Here is an 18,707-nt window from a genome sequence, read left to right as displayed (position 1 = left end):
CATAGCTTTTCGGGCTACCTCCCACTTTCTCTTCAGGGTATCTGCCACTTGTGCAGTCAAAGTTCTTCCATGGTTAATGCTTACTTGTTCAACAAGAGTGCCGATTGGGTCATATATGGCATTTGTTATGCTTCCCTAGGTCACCATACATTTACCGCTTTAGTTGTGCATATCTGGGTTACTATTAACTAATGCATTGAATACAAAAACAAGTAAAGTAGAGACTTTACTTTTTGCATCACCCTGTTTATGAAAAGTGCATATGGAAACATATTCATATATGGATATGTGAGATCTATTTTCACTATCATGCAATCCCTGTCCATAGCGTGTTGTATATTCGTGCAAAACAAAGTTATAACAAATAATATTGGAAATACAAAAAAAAAAAAAAAAATAAAAAATAAAAAATTTGGCGAATCAGCAGTGGGGCAGGCGCAGACTTCAGTTCAATTGCAATCGCAGTGTTTTTGTTTTTTATACTCAGCGTGCTTTGCACACAGAATATATTTTAACTTTGATTGGATAACGGTTGGTTGTACAGGTATAAAGGAGTGAGATAGATATAGACTTCCATATATCATAATCATCAATGTCGAAAAAAATTTGATTGAGCCATGTCCGTCTGCCGTTAACACGATAACTTGAGTAAATATTGAGATATCTTCACCAAATTTGGTACACGGAGTTATCTGGACCCAGAATAGATTGGTATTGAAAATGACCGAAATCGTATGATAACCACGCCCACTTTTTATATATATACTAGCAGACCCGGCAGACGTCGTTCTGCCCTAAATTTGGCTTATCTGCGTACATTTTAAAAAGCTCTTTCCGGCAACTATGCCCTCTCCCCTCTTCATTTTTTCCTAATCCTTTTATTCACTCCTCCCTCCGTCCTTTTCGCTTCATCTATCTCCATCTTCGTATCATTCTATCTATCTCTCAGTCTACCTATCTACCTAAATAGGTATGTGGGTATTATTAATTCATGTCTCTATTTCGGCTTCGCATGCATATTTATCAGTTTTGCCAGATCCATACAACTAAATCGAATATCACAATGAAAATTACTTTAGAGCTCTCAGCAACAGCTTTCATTTGATATCCATATTACACACACATTCTAGGGGTATCCGGGTCCACGTTTTGGCCCATATCCCGAGACCCTAGTCACCCACTGGTATAATATATTACTCTGTACTAAAGCACTCATCAACAGCTTTCATTTGTTATCCATATTCTATAAACACATTCTAGGGGTACCCGGGTCCACGTTTGAACAAAATCGACCGACGCATCTCTTCAAACACCAGCGACCAACTAACAGACATTTTAGCCTTTCCTTTTATATGCATATATATAGATTTTTATTTTTCACACTTCACTATAATATTAAAACGAAATGCAGATATTCGCTGCTTTTGAAATTCGGAATAAAATTGCACATGGAACAACTAAAGACTCCCCTGAATTAAAAAAAATGTCTTAGTACTTCTAAATCGCGGGCCCCCTCAGAAACCCGGGGTCCGGGGTAATCCCCCCTCCTCTCGACGGGCCTGGTTATGTGCTATACTTGATATCATATCATTCGCTATACTATTTTTTATTGATAAGCATGTTGTTTAATTAAACACCAACCAATTACACGGAAGTATATCCGCACCACCTGAAAATATGAGTGCCGGTGAGGATACGTAACATTTTGTTATTACGAATAAACATATAAAAAAATTTGCAATAAAATAATATTGCGACTATAAACTGAGATATAACCTATCCTATATTTCAAGTTAGATCAAACTACACACGGGGTGCAAAACAAATTCAAAATTGGTTCAGTAGTTTAGGAGTCCATCGCGGACAAACAATGTGACACGTGATTTTTATATATAAAGATAACATTTTGTAAAACACAAAAAACATGATTATTTAGTAAATAATACACCTAGAATGTTGAAATTTATTGAGACTCTTGATAAAAATTTGAAAAAAATTGTTTAAAATGGGGGTGGCACCGCCCACTTGTGATAAAATAAATTTTACAAATATTATTAATCATAAATCAAAAATCGTTAAACCTATCGTAACAAAATTCGACAGAAAGGTTGCCTTTACCATAAGGAATGCTTTGAAGAAAAATAAATGAAATCGGTTAAGGACCACGCCTACTTTTATATAAAAGATTTTTTAAAGGGTCGAGAACGAATAAAATAAGATATCTCTTTACAAAAAAAGCTTTATTGTATTTCATTTCCCAAGTGGATTTATAACAATAAATAGGAAAAACTTGAAATTTAAAAAAATGGGCGCGGCACCGCCCCTTTTATGACTAAGCAATTTCTATGTTTCACGAGCCAAATTCGAAGAAAAATTTAGATATCGTAACAATATTGGGTACACATATTTTCCTTATAGAAGGAAATATTTCTAGAAAAAATGGACGAGATCGGTTAAGACCACGCCCACTTTTATATAAAAGATTTTTAAAAGGGTCGTAGACGAATATAATAAGCTATATCTTAGCAAAAAAGAGCTTTGTATCAATATAATTGTACTTTCTTAATTGAATTATAACATTAAATTGGAAAACACTAAAATTTTTGAAAATGGGTGTGGCACCGCCCCTAACTAAGCAATTTTCTATTTTTCGGGAGCCATAACTCGAAGAAAAATTAACACATCGTAATAAAATTGGGTACACAAATTTTCCCTGTAGCAGAAAATATTTCCAGTAAAAAATGGACGGGATCGGTTAAAGACCACGGCAACTTAGATATAAAACAAGTTTACAAAGGTCGTAGACTAGAATAATAAGCTATAACTTAGCAAAAAATAGTTTTAAATCAATGGTATTTCACTTATCGAGTTTTATTGTAAGAGGAAATGGGGAGAACATTTTTTTTAAACCGGGCGGTGCCACGTGTTATGTAGAAAAGTAATTTATCTGAAATGAAATGTACAATTGGTCACACCCGAACTTAGACACCTTTACTTGTTTAAAAATAAGTAGCTAATAACAAGGGCATCGAATACGAGCAAAATGAGTAGTGGAAATTCATGCACTGTAGATTTGTGAATGTATGTAAATTAGACCGATTTAAAAAGGTTGTTTTCTTTTTTCCCTCACAGTTTAATATGTGGGGTACAAAGATAGCTACTCAAACATAGGTTCACCATCTTTAGGGTACAATAATACGTCATACGATCATAAATTCATAAACATTACAGTACAGTACCTCTTTCAATGGACACGTTTATTAGGGGGGCACCTCCCTTAGCCGGACAGTTTTTATTCATTCAGTTTTAGGTATACTTTTTATAACAAATTTCCGCTCGACAGGCGGATACTCTCTTGGCCGGACGCGGACATTTATATTATTATTATTACTATTATTATTGCTATAGTATAGGAGGAAACATCTACTGAGCGGGTATGTACCTCTTATCGGCGGGCACTGACACCTTTTTTTATAACAAATCGATCAAAAACCTCTCTAGGGCAGACGCCAACTCCTCGTAGGGAGGAAAAGTGTCAGCTTATATATCGCTTTACGCGTTTCAAAAACGTCATGCTTGTTACGTTAATATGCATTTGAATAAGGGGACTCTCAGAGAAAAACCAATAATTAGATAAATAACCATGTAATCAACTTTAAGAAGTGCCATAATGTGAACAAATATTCAGGTACGAGAAGCTCACTACTTGGTGACACTTTTATGTAAATGAAAATTAAGGAAACCGTAATGCTTGTTGCTAGGTTAGGTTGAAATGGCCAGTTCGTAAGCATCTCGCATTAACTAAATGTGGCTCATTCGATTGTAAAACTAAAAAATCCCCTAAAGAATCATGAGCTATGCATAAATTAATTGCGCCTTCTTGGAAAATACTAGAATTATTCTACGGCCCACCCTACTAGCTGCTTCTTGATTTGAAAACTTTATTCAACATAAGTTTTGACACCTTGCAGCCCTTCGTTTCGTTGCACAACTTTCCTGCTGCATTTATCATGTGTAGCTATTGTTTACTTCCCAGTTCATCCGTCTTTTCATGACCATCTATGCTCATATGAATGGTGCCGTATAAGGATGATAAGCTTATCCATATCCAGTACTTCCAGGTGCTTACTTACACTCCGCTTATCTGCAACCTTCTACTAACGTTCGAATCACTAAACTGTTGAATAAATAACTCTAATATTCAATAATGCAAAATGGCCTTTATTAAAGTACTTCACAATAACACTGATACTTCACAACCTTGCTTAAATCAAACTGATTGTCGTGGCTCTACTGTTGCTGCCTTTATACTCTGTGATTTCTCGTTCGCATACTTCTAGGCGCTTCCAGAATTTACTTAGTTACTGCTATAAAATTATAACTACAGATGCACATGTATAGCTTCTCATATGCGCGTGTATATGGGGTATTCCATCCCATTTCGACAAATTTTGAACCCGACCGCTTTAGAATTGGCTGAAAGTTTTTCTTCTTTTTCTAGCTTACGAAAGACTTTTTTCAAATTTTTTCATCCAACTCAAAAAAAGTTATGAATTAAAAAAAAACACCGCTTTTTCAAAAATTGACTGTTTGGGATCTTTTTTTTTTTAAATGTGTTATTAAATGTACTTTTCGGAAAAAATTAAGAAAAATGTTTAAAGTTTTTTTTTGTAATTTTTCAGTTTTTCGAGATTTTTCGAATTTCGCCCTTTTTTTCTCATAAAAAACGTCAATCAATTCTGCAATCATCCCCACTAATCCCGGAGTGGGCCGAGAATTTTTTTTTTATTTAATTGAAAAAAAAAAAAAACTTTAAATTTTTTTTTGCATTTTTTCCGAAAAGTACATTTAAAAATATATTTAAAAAAAAAATGCTCCAAAACGGTCAATTTTTGAAAAAGTTATAGCATTTTGAAAAAAACGGTGTTTTTTTTTTAAATTCATAACTTTTTATGAGTTGGATGAAAAAATTTGAAAAACTTCTGAAAAACGTCTCTCGTAAGCTAGAAAAAGAAGACAAACTTTCAGCCAATTCTAAAGGGGTCGGGTTCAAAATTGGTCGAAATGGGATGGAATACCCCATATGTGAGTGACACTTCCACAGATAATTGCCTACTTTTGGGAGCATCTCAGATAAGATATATGCATGTGTTTGTGCGTCTCTTCTCCGCTGCTCGTATGGACATATGGGTAGACATAATGATTGATTTGTTGATGTGCATACGAATCACTGCTTAGTATCGGCTTAGAGATGATAGTACCCCTTAGTGGTGCAAGTATTCGTCACCATATTATGATATCATGACAATATGTTATATTATATAACTTTGTGAACTCACAAAGCGTCATAACAAGTCAATTTCTCTTAATATCATAAATCTTATGACGGTTATAAGTTTGTGCCATTATGACAATACGACGTATGTATTTTGAAGGAGTTTGAATACCCAATAATTATATCACCATACAGTGCCTTTGCTAAATGAAAAATATAGTACAGTATGTACATCCTAAGTTTGAAGAGGTTTTGTATATTCCTTTTGAGCAGCAGTCTAATGTACGTACATACAAACATATATAAAACATGCATTTACATATATATTAGGGCGGGTCGATTTAAAAATCGCTCATTGCTCTGTGAAAATCGTATTCTAGGGATCAAAATAAGAAACTTTGCCGAAGGAACCATACCTCTAAAACGAATTCTGAATTCGAACTTTATATGCTCAGCGTGAGTTTCAATTGCACATTTCATTTCAGATAAATTACTTTTCTACATAACACGTTTAAAAAAACAATGGCTCCCCATTTCCTCTTACAATAAAACTTGATAAGTGAAATATCATTGATACAAAACTATTTTTTGCTAAGTTATAGCTTATTATTCTAGTCTAGAACCCTTTTAAACTTGTTTTATATCTAAGTTGCCGTGGTCTTTAACCGATCCCGTCCATTTTAACTAGACATATTTTCTACTATAGGGAAAATATGTGTACACAATTTCACTACGATATGTTAATTTTTCTTCGAGTTATGGCTGCCGAAACATAGAAAATTTCTTAGTCATAAAAGGGGCGGTGCCACACCCATTTTCAAAAATTTTAGTGTTTTCCAATTTAATGTTTTAATTCAATTTAGAGAGTAAAATTCTATTGATACAAAGCTCTTTTTCGCTAAGATATAGGTTATTATGTTCGTCTACGACCCTTTTAAAAATCTTTTATATAAAAGCTTATTTTATTAGTCCACGATTCTTTTAAAACTCTTTTATATAAAAGTTGGCGTGGTCCTTAACCGATTTCGTTAATTTTTCTTCAAAGCATTCCGTATAGTAAAGGCAACCTCTCTGCCGAATTTTGTTACGATAGGTTTAACGATTTTTGAGTTATGATTAATAATATTTGTAAAATTGATTTTATCACAAGTGGGCGGTGCCACGCCCATATTAAAATGTTTTTCTAATTTTTATCAAGAGTCTGAATATCAGTACACACGTCAAATTTCAACATTCTAGGGATACTATTTACTAAATAATCAGTTTTTTTTTTTTTTTTTGTTTTCCAAAATGTTATATATGTAAACGGTGGGCGTGGATATCACCCCATTTCGCTCATTTTCAATACCAATCTATTCTGGGTCCAGATAAGCTCGTGTACCAAATTTGATGAAAATATCTCAATATTTAGACAAGTTATCGTGTTAACGGACAGACGGGACGGACCGACGGACGGACATGGCTCAATCAAATTTTTTTTCGACACTGATGATTTTGATATATGGAAGTCTATATCTATCTCGATTCCTTTATATCTGTACAACCAACCGTTATCCAATCAAAGTTAATATACTCTGTTTGCAATGCACGCTGAGTATAAAAACATAGGCATTTCAAAGTGGGATTTTTCAAAATTTGCACCTACGACCCAAAGGGGGGGACATCAGAATTCGTTTTAGAGGTATGGTTCCTTCGGCAAAGTTTCATATTTTGATCCCTAGAATATTATTTTCACAGAGCAATGGGCGGTTGTTTTGCCTCCCTACAAATCGACCCGGCCTAATATATATATAAATATTCTTAAGCCATTAGACGATACGTAACCAATAGATACGGGTATTCAAGCAATGCAATTAAACTTTTGCACGAATAAATGATGAAAAAGCACTCCACATGTGATAAACTTTGAACACAAAAAAAAAAAAACAACTAAATTAAAGAAATAGGAGAAAAAATTACTGAATATATAACATTTTAACTCAAAATAATTATCGAAATAAAATTGGAAACCTAGATATGTAATTACAACAAAAAAAAAAAAAAATAATAATAATAAAGAATCATCAAAACAAATATTTGCAATTAAAAAGCTACACATTTAAGAATCTAATATTTGTAATAAACGCAATCACTGTTAAGCAATTCATTCAAAAAACAATTATGTTGCAAATAAATACTCATACACTGACACACATATCCTTACCTCATATTCTTCATACATCAGTCTGTCGCTTGTTTCGTAAATTGTCCCAATGACATAGTTTATTGTTATGAAAAATATCAATCAATTCATAAATGTTTTGCTCAAAGAGCGCTGAATTTTTGGCGGCGCGGTTTTGCCTCTAGTACATTGACCCAAATAAGTACAGTATTTTTTCGCAGCCAAACGAATAGTGAGTAGTATACAGGGTACAACTGAGCAACTTTATACAGCCTTCGCTTCTATAACAAACTCAGCACCTCTTTATTAAGTGTAGAGCAAATATAAGTGTAGAGCAAATATAAAATGCATTGTACTCCGTGACATTCTGCTGTTCTTGCTTGATCACTTGACCTCAACTAGGACACACTAGTGGAATTATTGAACATTAGGCGAGTGTTTTTCTGAATGCAGAGACTAGTAAAGGGAGGCTCCCCGCTAGAAGGCGTTCTCTCCAATAATTTCGGTGGTAATTGTGAAGAAACCGGTACGGCTCAAGGAGACGGAGGACCATGAATAAAATTCGCATATGCGAACTATATCTGTGTTATCATGTAGGAAAAGCTGGTTCAAACCTTCTGTAACTAGAAGTTCTTGCTGCACCTGCTAGAGGAAAATTGTTGCTTCGTTGGGCTTTCTTCAGTACTCTTGATCTATATAGCCATTTTACAACCGATTTTACTTAATGAAGTTGAGATTCTCCGAACGCTATTAGCTTAATGGTGTAGCCGAAGAGGTTGCATTTAATCGCTCCTGAAACTAAATACCCTTTCCGTCTTCCCGACCATTGTAATTTATTATAACAAACCGAATTTAAAATGGAAAATTATGCATTTTTTTTTGTTGTTTTTTATTCCAGTCGTAGTACAAAGATTTATCCATACATTTTTCAATACATAGCGCCTTTTATCAACCACCCTGTATCTTCCCGCATCACACAATTGTCGCCGTGTGACAACGTTTACCATTCCTACGAAGCGTTTAAAAATCCGATACACTGCTAACTGAGTGACTTTGCGCTCCACTGGGGATTTTACACATTTGTGTGTGTGTGTGTATGTATGTATATATTTATTTATGTACATACAATAAAAAAGCAGGGTGCTATTGCCATCTAACCGTTGCATTTATTTATATGTTATCTCGAACTTTCTCGAATGCACGAAGAGTCGTCTGCACGCCATACGAAAATGTAGTACGACTGTTCAATGCACTTTGTTTTTATACTCAGTTGAGCAGAGCTCACAGAGTATATTAACTTTGATTGGATAACGGTTGGTTGTACAGGTATAAAGGAATCGAGATAGATATAGACTTCCATATATCAAAATCATCAGGATCGAAAAAAAATTTGATTGAGCCATGTCCGTCCGTCCGTCCGTCTGTCCGTTAACACGATAACTTGAGTAAATTTTGAGGTATCTTGATGAAATTTGGTATGTAGGTTTCTGAGCACTCATCTCAGATCGCTATTTAAAATGAACAATATCGGACTATAACCACGCCCACTTTTTCGATATCGAAAATTTCGAAAAACCGAAAAAGTGCGATAATTCATTACCAAAGACGGATAAAGCGATGAAACTTGGTAGGTGAGTTGAACTGATGACGCAGAATAGAAAATTAGTAAAATTTTGGACAATGGGCGTGGCACCGCCCACTTTTAAAAGCAGATAATTTAAAACTTTTTGCAAGCTGTAATTTGCCAGTCGTTGAAGATATCATGATGAAATTTGGCAGGAACATTACTCCTATTACTATATGTATGCTTATTAAAAATTAGCAAAATCGGAGACCGACCACGCCCACTTTAAAAAAAATTTTTTTTTAAAGTCAAATTTTAACAGAAAATTTAATATCTTTACAGTATATATATAAATTATGTCAACATTCAACTCCATTAATGATATGTTGAAACAAAATGCAAAAATAAAAGAAAATTTCAAAATGGGCGGGGCTCCGCCCATTTTCATTTAATTTGTCTAGGATACTTTTAATGCCATAAGTCGAACAACAATTTACCAATCCTTGTGAAATTTGGTAGGGGCTTAGATTCTGGAACAATAACTTATTTCTGTGAAAAAGGGCGAAATCGGTTGAAGCCAAGCCCATTTTTTATACACAGTCGACCGTCTGTCCTTCCGCTCGGCCGTTAACACGATAACTTCACCAAAAATCGATATATCTTTACTAAACTCAGTTCACGTACTTATCTGAACTCACTTTGTATTGGTATAAAAAATGGCCGAGATCCGACTATGACCACGCCCACTTTTTCGATATCGGAAATTACCAAAAACAAAAAAAATGCCATAATTCTATACCAAATACGAAAAAGGGATGAAGCATGGTATTTGGATTGGTTTATTGACGCAAAATATAACTTTAGAAAAAATTTTGTAAAATGGGTGTGACACCTACCATATTAAGTATAATGAAATGAAAAAGTTCTGTAGGGCGATATAAAAAACCCTTGAAATATTGGCAGGAATACTGTTCGTGGTATTATATATATAAATAAATTAGCGGTATTCAACAGATGATGTTCTGGGTCACCCTGGTCCGCATTTTGGTCGATATCTGGAAAACGCCTTCACATATACAACTACCACCACTCCCTTTTTAAACCCTCATTAATACCTTTAATTTGATACCCATATCGTACAAACACATTCTAGAGCCACCCCTGGTTCACCTTTATGGCGATATCTCGAAAAGGCGTCCACCTATAGAACTAAGGCCCACTCCCTTTTAAAATACTCATTAACACTTTTCGTTGGATACCCATATTGTACAAACGCATTCTAGAGTCATCCCTGGTCCACCTTTATGCCGATATCTCGAAAAGGCGACCACCTATACAACTAGCACCACTCCCTTTTAAAACCCTCATTAATACCTTTAATTTGATACCCATATCGTACAAACACATTCTAGAGTCACCCCTGGTCCACCTTTATGGCGATATCTCGAAAAGGCGTCCACCTATAGAGCTAAGGCCCACTCTCTTTTTAAATGTTCATTAACCCCTTTCATTTGATACCCATATCGTACAAACAAATTCTATAGTCACCCCTGATCCACCTTTATGCCGATATCTCGAAAAGGCGACCACCTATACAACTAGCACCACTCCCTTTTAAAACCCTCATTAATACCTTTAATTTGATACCCATATCGTACAAACAAATTCTAGAATCACCCCTGGTCCACCTTTATGGCGATATCTCACATGTCATACAAACACATTCCAGGATTACCCTCGGTTCATTTTCCTACATGGTAATTTTCCCTTATGTTGTCACCATAGCTCTCAACTGAGTATGTAATGTTCGGTTACACCCGAACTAATCCTTATTTGTTATTTTTGTTGTAGTGGTTCTTTTGCACTTTATTTTTTACTCATATACAACTTTTTTGTGGACTTTATAACAAAACTTGCATTCTAGAGCATTGTTTACATTGGCTTATATAAAATGTAATAAGTGTAGATGGGAGGGGATGAGTTTAAATATTTGTGGCAAATATGAAACAAATATTCAGTGAAAGTGTTAAAGTAAAATAATGTAGGAATAATGAACATATAAAGAGCGAACTTTAATTGCTTGTTACTCAGGTTCTCACTATGATGAATTTTTAAAGCGGGTAGCGCTCAGTCAAGTATCGAGTAGGGCTTTTGCTTACAAATACACGCTAATATATTGTTCGGGAACTACAGGTTGAAAATGTGCGTTAGGTAGTTTATTCCCTCAGCGCCAAAATTTTTTAGCATTGGCATGGCTATTCGGTCTGGGCTCCCAATTATGTAGTTCAATATGTTAATTTTGTCTGCTATACTGTAGCTAGATATATAAGTATTTGCATCCTTCGTAAAAAATAGTTGCAAATCTCGAATGTAAGAACTAAACAATCTTTAGAATGAATAAATAAAATACATAAATAAATGAATAAATAAATGGAATCAATCTCTTACCTATCCTCTAACAATTTCTCATTCGTATACCACTTGCTGCAATGAGGTGTGTTGAACACTTCCTGGCCCTCCAGATGTACGCACTAACTGTATTTATTCTTTTGCTAATTTATTTATTTATTTTCTTTGAGAAAACATTAGTAATATTTTTTCTAATAACTACATACAAATGTGAATTCTTTTAGCAACGGCGGCGTTTTGCTTTTTCATACCAAACATATGGTGGCCGATTTTGGCGCAGACATTGACCATTTGTGTGTGTTAATGGAACATGCGGTATTTCGATGTTCGAATATGTGCGCACAATTTACATACATATTGTACATCTAGGCAAAAGTAAGGTGGGGATTCCGAGAAAGTGCCCAAAAAATGAAAAAAGGAATAGAAAATACAATTTGCATGATTTCTGCGAATTTTCAGTGTTATAGTTGACTTGTTTCCTTACAGACCATTTATAAATTAGTAGATTCTATGAAAAACGTTAATCAAAAACTAAAACGTGTTTCAGTCTAATTTTAATCTTCTTTGCAAGTTATTGCAAAGGGAAATATAGTCCAGGGACTAATAAAGAATGGTCACGTAATAGTGAGGAATCCCTTGAGGTGCTTCTCGATACAGATTTCCCATCGGGAGATGGTTTAGAAGAGCCAGCAAACAGCACTCACACTTCGATCACGGAGCGGGTAGTGCCGGGCTTGGTGACCGATACCAAGATCGAGTGGGCAGTGAAGACGTTTTCCAAGGTAAAATCGCCGGGCCCAGATGGTATAGTCCCGGCCATGCTACAAGTCTCAAGTAGGGCGGTCGTGGAATGGCTTAAAATAATATTCGATGGGTGCATAAGACTGAATCATGTACCGCACTCTTGGAGAACTGCTCGTGTAGCTTTCCTACCAAAGGCGGGAAAGATCGGTCACGTGTATGCCAAAGATTATAGACCCATTAGCTTAACATCATTTCTGCTCAAAACCTTTGAGAGGCTGATAGATGTGTACATAAAGTCCAACGTGGATGAAAAGCTGCTCTCCACAACACAACATGCGTACACCAAAGGCAAGTCGGTAGACACCGCGTTGCATAGGGTGGTAATAAGCGTAGAGGAAGCCATGGAATATAAGGAATATGCTCTAGGAGTCTTCTTAGACATTGCCGGGCTTTCAATAATGTCTCTAAATGGGCGATTATGGATGGTCTTAATTACATTAAAGTACATCCAGCCTTAACCAGATGGATCGGCTGCATGTTAAACTGCAGGAAGATTACACCACAATGGGGATTGTACGAGGCCACGAAATCAGTGGACAGCGGAACGCCGCAGGGAGGGGTTCTATCACCTCTGCTGTGGACGTTGGTCATCGACCAATTGCTCACGCGATTTGATGAGGGACCCGTAAAAGTTACGGTTTACGCGGATGACGTTGCAATTGTCATAAGTGGAAAGTGCCTTCCAACGATTAGCTCTTTGATGGATCGGGCGCTTCGGGACATTCATACCTGGGCATCAAATATCGGGTTGAAAGTCAACGCGGAGAGGGCGGATATGGTCTTGTTTAAAAAGAGGTACAAGGTCCCAAATTGGATCAGGCCTAAGTTAGGAGGGGTGATCCTACAGGAGAAACCTTGCACAAGGTAACAAGGAATCATCCTAGACAGTAAGCTGTCATGGAAGCTCAACGTGGAGGAGAGGGTGAAGAAGGCTTCAACCGCACTTTATGCATGTAAAAGAATGCTGGAGTGTACGTGGGACTTATCTCATTGGAGTTTTAAAGCGATTGTAAGCCCTATCCTATAATATAGAGTTCTTGTTTAGTGGAAAGCCACACAAAAAGCAACCTACCTCAAAAAATTAGAGGGGTTATGCAGACTACCAATGCTTAGCATTACGGGAGCCATGAAAACAACCCCGACAGCTGCACTGTATGCCATTCTGCACATTCCACCTGTAGACTTGGTAGCAAAGAACATAGCGTAAACAACTGCAAACAGGCTCGGTGCCTCGGGGCAGCTTGAGCGCCGACCATACGGCCATGGTAGTATAGCGTCATCAATCACAAGACGAACAGACTACTTATTCCCTATCTGCGCTTCGAGGGAGATCTTAAGGCCACAATAGAGGTGGACGGTGGGCGCATGGGTGCTCAAATGGCGGACGAGGCGATACATGTGTACACAGATGGTTCCAAAGTAGTGGAAGGAGTAGGGTCTGCGGTATACTGTGCTGATCCGGAAATAAACAGATCCTATATAAGGCTGCCGGATTACTGTAGCGTTGTCCTGTAATATTAGAAATGAAAAAGGTTTGAATTCAGTGTAGTTCCATTTAAGCGGCACCAGATAGAATTGACTGCCATTGAAGCGGCAGCAGATTGAATTGACTTCTTTATTAAAAAGTTGTTTCTTTTATACAAAATTTCTATAAGCTAAAATACCTACTTACACTAATACTTACAAACTAAGTTAATTACATACATATACTTTCAGTTCCCTGGGAAATGCACTCTCAACGGAAGCATAAATAAATAATGTTAATAATTTGTATACAGGTAAAGGCTTGTGGCGAGCATTTGATTAGCTTTAAACAGTAACATACCAAGGTTCAAGTTACCAGACGGTGCACGGCGTAGTTACCGTGGCGTGTAGAAAATTTATCTGTGTACAAATGAATGAATATGTCAATGAATCTCAGGCCGTACCAAAGCGAGCCAAAATATATGTATGTACAAATGAATGGATAACTTAATGAGTGAATGCTACAGTCCAAGCGGAAATAGTAGCCGTAACCAAAGCAGTAGAAACCCTGGAAGAAAATAAGCCAAGCTGCAATTGTGTTAACTTTTATATTGACAGTCAAGCAGCAATTAAGGCAATAATCTCGCATACCACAGCATCAAAATGCGTGTTAGAGTGTAAGCAGTCCCTGGAGAGAACCGGGACAGGGAGAAGCATACATCTGTATTGGGTCCCAGGGCATATTGGTCTAGATGGGAATGAAAAAGCGGATGAATTAGCTAAAAAGGGCGCATCCCTTGAAGCTTGCTCCGTAGACGTCCCAATTAGACTGGGCGAAATTGAGCGAAGGCGAGAGGTACACATGATCGACCAAGCAGGAAAGGCGTGGGTTCATGCGCGGGGCTGTAAAGTGTCGAAGATTAGGTGCAGGTCTTACAACCTAAGACTAACAAAGATGGTTCTATCATTAAAAATAGAGGACCGTAGCCTCATGACGGGTATTCTGACTGGACACTGCCTTCTGGCGTCACATGCCTTTAAATTAGGCTTGGTCAGTGATAGCAGATGTAGGAAGTGCGGGCTGGAGGAGGAGACGATCGAGCACGTTCTTTGCTTTTGCCCTGCGCTTGCCAGGCTAAGACTCCAGCTATTAGGAGTGATACAGCTATCAGATCTAGAAGCAGCAAGTGGCTTAAATCCTAGGAAGCTTCTAGTATTTGCCAAGAGGACGGAGTTATTTTATAACATAGGTCCTAGTTTTTGATAGGGTTTTTCAGTTTGGTCGTTAAAACAAAGTTCTGGTAACACTACGGACTTATTCAGTCTATGTGAGCTCCTCATAGACCGGCCAGTTCAACCTAATCTAACCTTGCAAGTTATTGAATAAAAAAAAAGAGATTAAAATCTTTACTAGAAATTTGTTCCTTCTGTTGGCTGGTTATGCCTTTATATCTTCTGCAGTGCTCATTTACTTATTTATCTATATAAAATAGGCAAGTTAAAACTTTGCACTGCAAACATTCAAGTTGGAGTATTAAATCGTTTTGTTGGTTACAACAATTTTGTATACTATAAATAAAAGAAAACAACAAAATTTTTTTAAGCGGGGTCGCCCCTCGGCGATTTGTAGAAAAAACTAAATGGAGCACGACGTAAATTGGAAGAGTATCTGTGCCTAAAATCTCTTCGGAGGTTATCGCGCTTTACATTTATTTTATTTCTTTTATAAATAAAAATATATAAAATGAAATAAATAAAATAAAACAAAATAAAATAAGATATACAATAAATTAAATAAAAAATGAAACAGAATAAAATTAGATATATAATAAATTAAAAAAAAATAAAATAAAATAGAATGTAATGAAATAAAAAGAAGAATAAAATTAAATAATCAAAAATAAAATAAAAACAAAAAATTAGACAAAATTTTAGATTTTATTGAATTTAATAAAATAAAATAAAAAAATAAAATAAAATAAAATAAAGTAAAATAAAAGAAAAAATAAATAAAATAAAATAAAGTAAAATTAAATTAAATGAAATTAAAATAAAATAAATTAAATTTAATTAAATTAATTTAAATTTTTTAAATATAAACGAGCTCTAGGCCAAATTAAATTAAACTAAGTTAAATTAAAGTAAATAAAAATAAATTGAGTTAAATTAATTTAAAAAAATAAAATTAAATTAGTCTAATTTAAATTAAATTAAATAAAACAAAAGAAATAATTCAAAATAAACAAAAATTAAAAGAAAAAATAAGCAAAAATAAAATAAAAATAATTAGAAAATTCTTTGATTTAATTGAATGTAATAAAATGAAATAAAAAATAAAATAAAATAAAATAGGATAAAATAAAACAAAATAAAATTAAATTAAATAAAACAAAATAAATAAAATAAGATCCTCGATTAATCGGATGTAATAAAAAAAAAAAAAGAAAAAAATTTCATGTTAAACCGTTTTATTGGAAACAATACTTACATGAAGTAATAATAATACTAAAAGCTAGAAAATAATTAGGTAGGTCCTAGGTACCAGTCATCACACTCCGTCAATCTAGGGCGTTGATCAGACAATTAAATAAAAACGTTGGGCGCGTGAAATTTCTAAAAATGGGAGGCGTAGCATAGCCTTATTAAGGTTCAGTTGGTCTTATATATGACTGTCAATTGTTACTTGACGCGTCCAACGCTTTAATTGTCTGATCAACGCTCTAGATTGGTGAGGAGTGTGATGACTAGTACCTAGGACCTACCTAATTATTTTCTAGCTTTTAGTATTATTATTACTTTATGTAAGTATTGTTTTCAATAAAACAGTTTAACTAAAATTTTATTTTTTTTTTAAATTAATTTATTTTCAAGTTTTTAGTCTTTATTTAATTACCTATTATTTTTCATTCATTCTAGTTCATTTAGTGACTCGATATTACAAGGACTCTTTCCTGACAATTTGTCACAATCTAAGTTCTCAATACATAATCCTTCCAAAGACTTTACTCGACTCTGCGCCACGTATTCCACGCGCCCCATAATATTTTGATGTCACTTCTAACTGTATGTAATATGTGTTCCAAATATAAGCCAAATCAGACATCATAGGTCGCTTTCTATTTATGTATGTATTATGTGTTCTAAATATGAACCAAATCTGACCACAAATACGATTTTTTGAAATATTTCTATCCATGCGCCACCTATCGGAGTTTTTTCTTATTATTGCATTGTCATCGGGTTCTGCACTATATTCCAAGGTTCAAGCTTGTAGCTTATCGGGAAGTTACTTAAATTGCAATTACAAAATTCGTTCACAACGGCCTGTCAAGTCAAGCTAAATAAAACCGTTTAATTAAAAAAAAAGTTATAAAAAAAAAAGCTATTGATTTAATTGAATGTAATAAAATGACATAAAATAAAATAAAAAATGAAATAAAATAAAATTAAATAGAATAAAAAAAATTTAATAAATTAAGATCTTAGGGTTAATCGAATGTTACAAAACGGAATATACAAAAGAAAAAAAGAAAATAGAATAAAATGAAATAAAATATAATGAAACAAAGGAAAAACGCGAAATGAAGAAAAGGAAAGCATAGGAGGGGAAAAGAAAGGAATTGAAAAGACAGAATAAGAAAGAAAAAAAGAAAAGGAAACGAAATGAAATAATAGGTGGGTAGCGAAAAGGAAAGTAAGGAAAGGAAAAGAAAGAAAGGCAAAGGAGATGACTTCGTAGTGGTTGAATTTTAGACACTAGCCAAACTCAAGCAAAAAAATAAAAGTTAAAACTAAAATTAAAATTAAATTCAAATTAAAACTAAAAAATTTAATAAAAAAAAAATTCAAGTTAAAATTAAATTAAAATTAAAGCTAAAATTGAAATTGAAATTATGGTTTAAGCTAAAAATAAAATAAAATTTTAAATTAAGGTTTAAATTAAAATTAAAATTGAAATTATATTTAATCCTAAAAGTAAAATTAAAATGAAAATCAAAATTATAATTAAAGTTGAAATTAAAATTAAAAATTACAAAAAAATTAAAATTAAGGTTTAAGTCAAAATTAAAATTAAAGCTAAAAGTAAAATTAATATTAAAATTAAAATGAGGTTTTAATTTTACGTTGAAATAAATTAATTCATTGAAATCTATATTGAAAGTAAAACTATTATTAAAATAAAAATAAAATTTAATTTTTAAAGTTAAAATCGCAAACATAAAATTTATATTAAAATTAAAACTAGGAGCAATGTAAATGAAAGCTAGAAATAAAATAAGAACGAATTAAAACACAATGCGGCAGACTATTGAGGACGATACACGAAATAAAATTAGTTGTAAATGTCGTTGTAGCGTAAGCGCCAATAACGAAAAGAGCTCCTTTTTTGTGGCACATTTTGCCGGCTCATATTGGATTGACCTTCTCCCAGGAACAGAAAAATTTTGTATACTCACACGGTGTTCAACTTGTTAAGGAAAATTCCCGCACAGTAATATTCGTTGAATATTATTATGTCAGCAAAAAAATGGGACTAAGTCTAAAACAGCAGCTAAAAGATTTCCAGTTACGGATATGCTATGCAAACATTAAATACTGCCACGACCACCACGACTTCCTGGGGTACAGCGACTGCCGAAAAAGTATGATAGAGCATAGCGGATAACATCCAGTTGTAAAATAGAAAAAAAAAATTAAAAATTGAAATGTAATAAGCCTGTTGTTTCATTAAAAACCAACCAATTACACACAAACATATCCGTGCTACCTGAAAAGACGGGTACCGGTGCGTATTCGTAACATTTTTATTCCTTTCATTAACATGAAATGGTATATTAGCTTTGGTCCGATGTTTGTAACGTTGAGAAATATAGAAGATAGACTCACCATTAAGTATACCGAATTGATCAGGGCGACGAACTGCGTTGATATAGCCATGTCCGTCTGTCTGTTTGAACGCAAACTAGTCCCTCAAATTTTGAGATATCTCAATGAAATTTGGCACAAGGATGTATTTTTGTATTATATTA

The 18,707-nt window shown here is 34.4% G+C and overlaps 1 protein-coding gene and 1 long non-coding RNA gene across 2 annotated transcripts in view; both read left to right on the top strand.

The window, feature by feature from the left end:
- The window catches only part of LOC137245567 (transcription factor SPT20 homolog), a 534,100-nt gene that overhangs the window by 241,135 nt on the left and 274,258 nt on the right, over positions 1-18,707 (top strand). The window lies entirely within an intron of this gene.
- Positions 10,680-17,521, top strand: LOC137245569 (uncharacterized). Its single transcript, XR_010951342.1, has 2 exons — positions 10,680-13,656; positions 14,881-17,521. It is a non-coding gene; the product is annotated as an uncharacterized lncRNA (long non-coding RNA).

This window comes from Eurosta solidaginis, chromosome 3 (genome assembly GCF_040869045.1).
Source record: "Eurosta solidaginis isolate ZX-2024a chromosome 3, ASM4086904v1, whole genome shotgun sequence".
In the NCBI taxonomy this organism is placed as follows: domain Eukaryota; kingdom Metazoa; phylum Arthropoda; class Insecta; order Diptera; family Tephritidae; genus Eurosta; species Eurosta solidaginis.
Note: the sequence above shows the minus strand (reverse complement) of the source record. Positions and strands in the feature narration are given on the sequence as shown.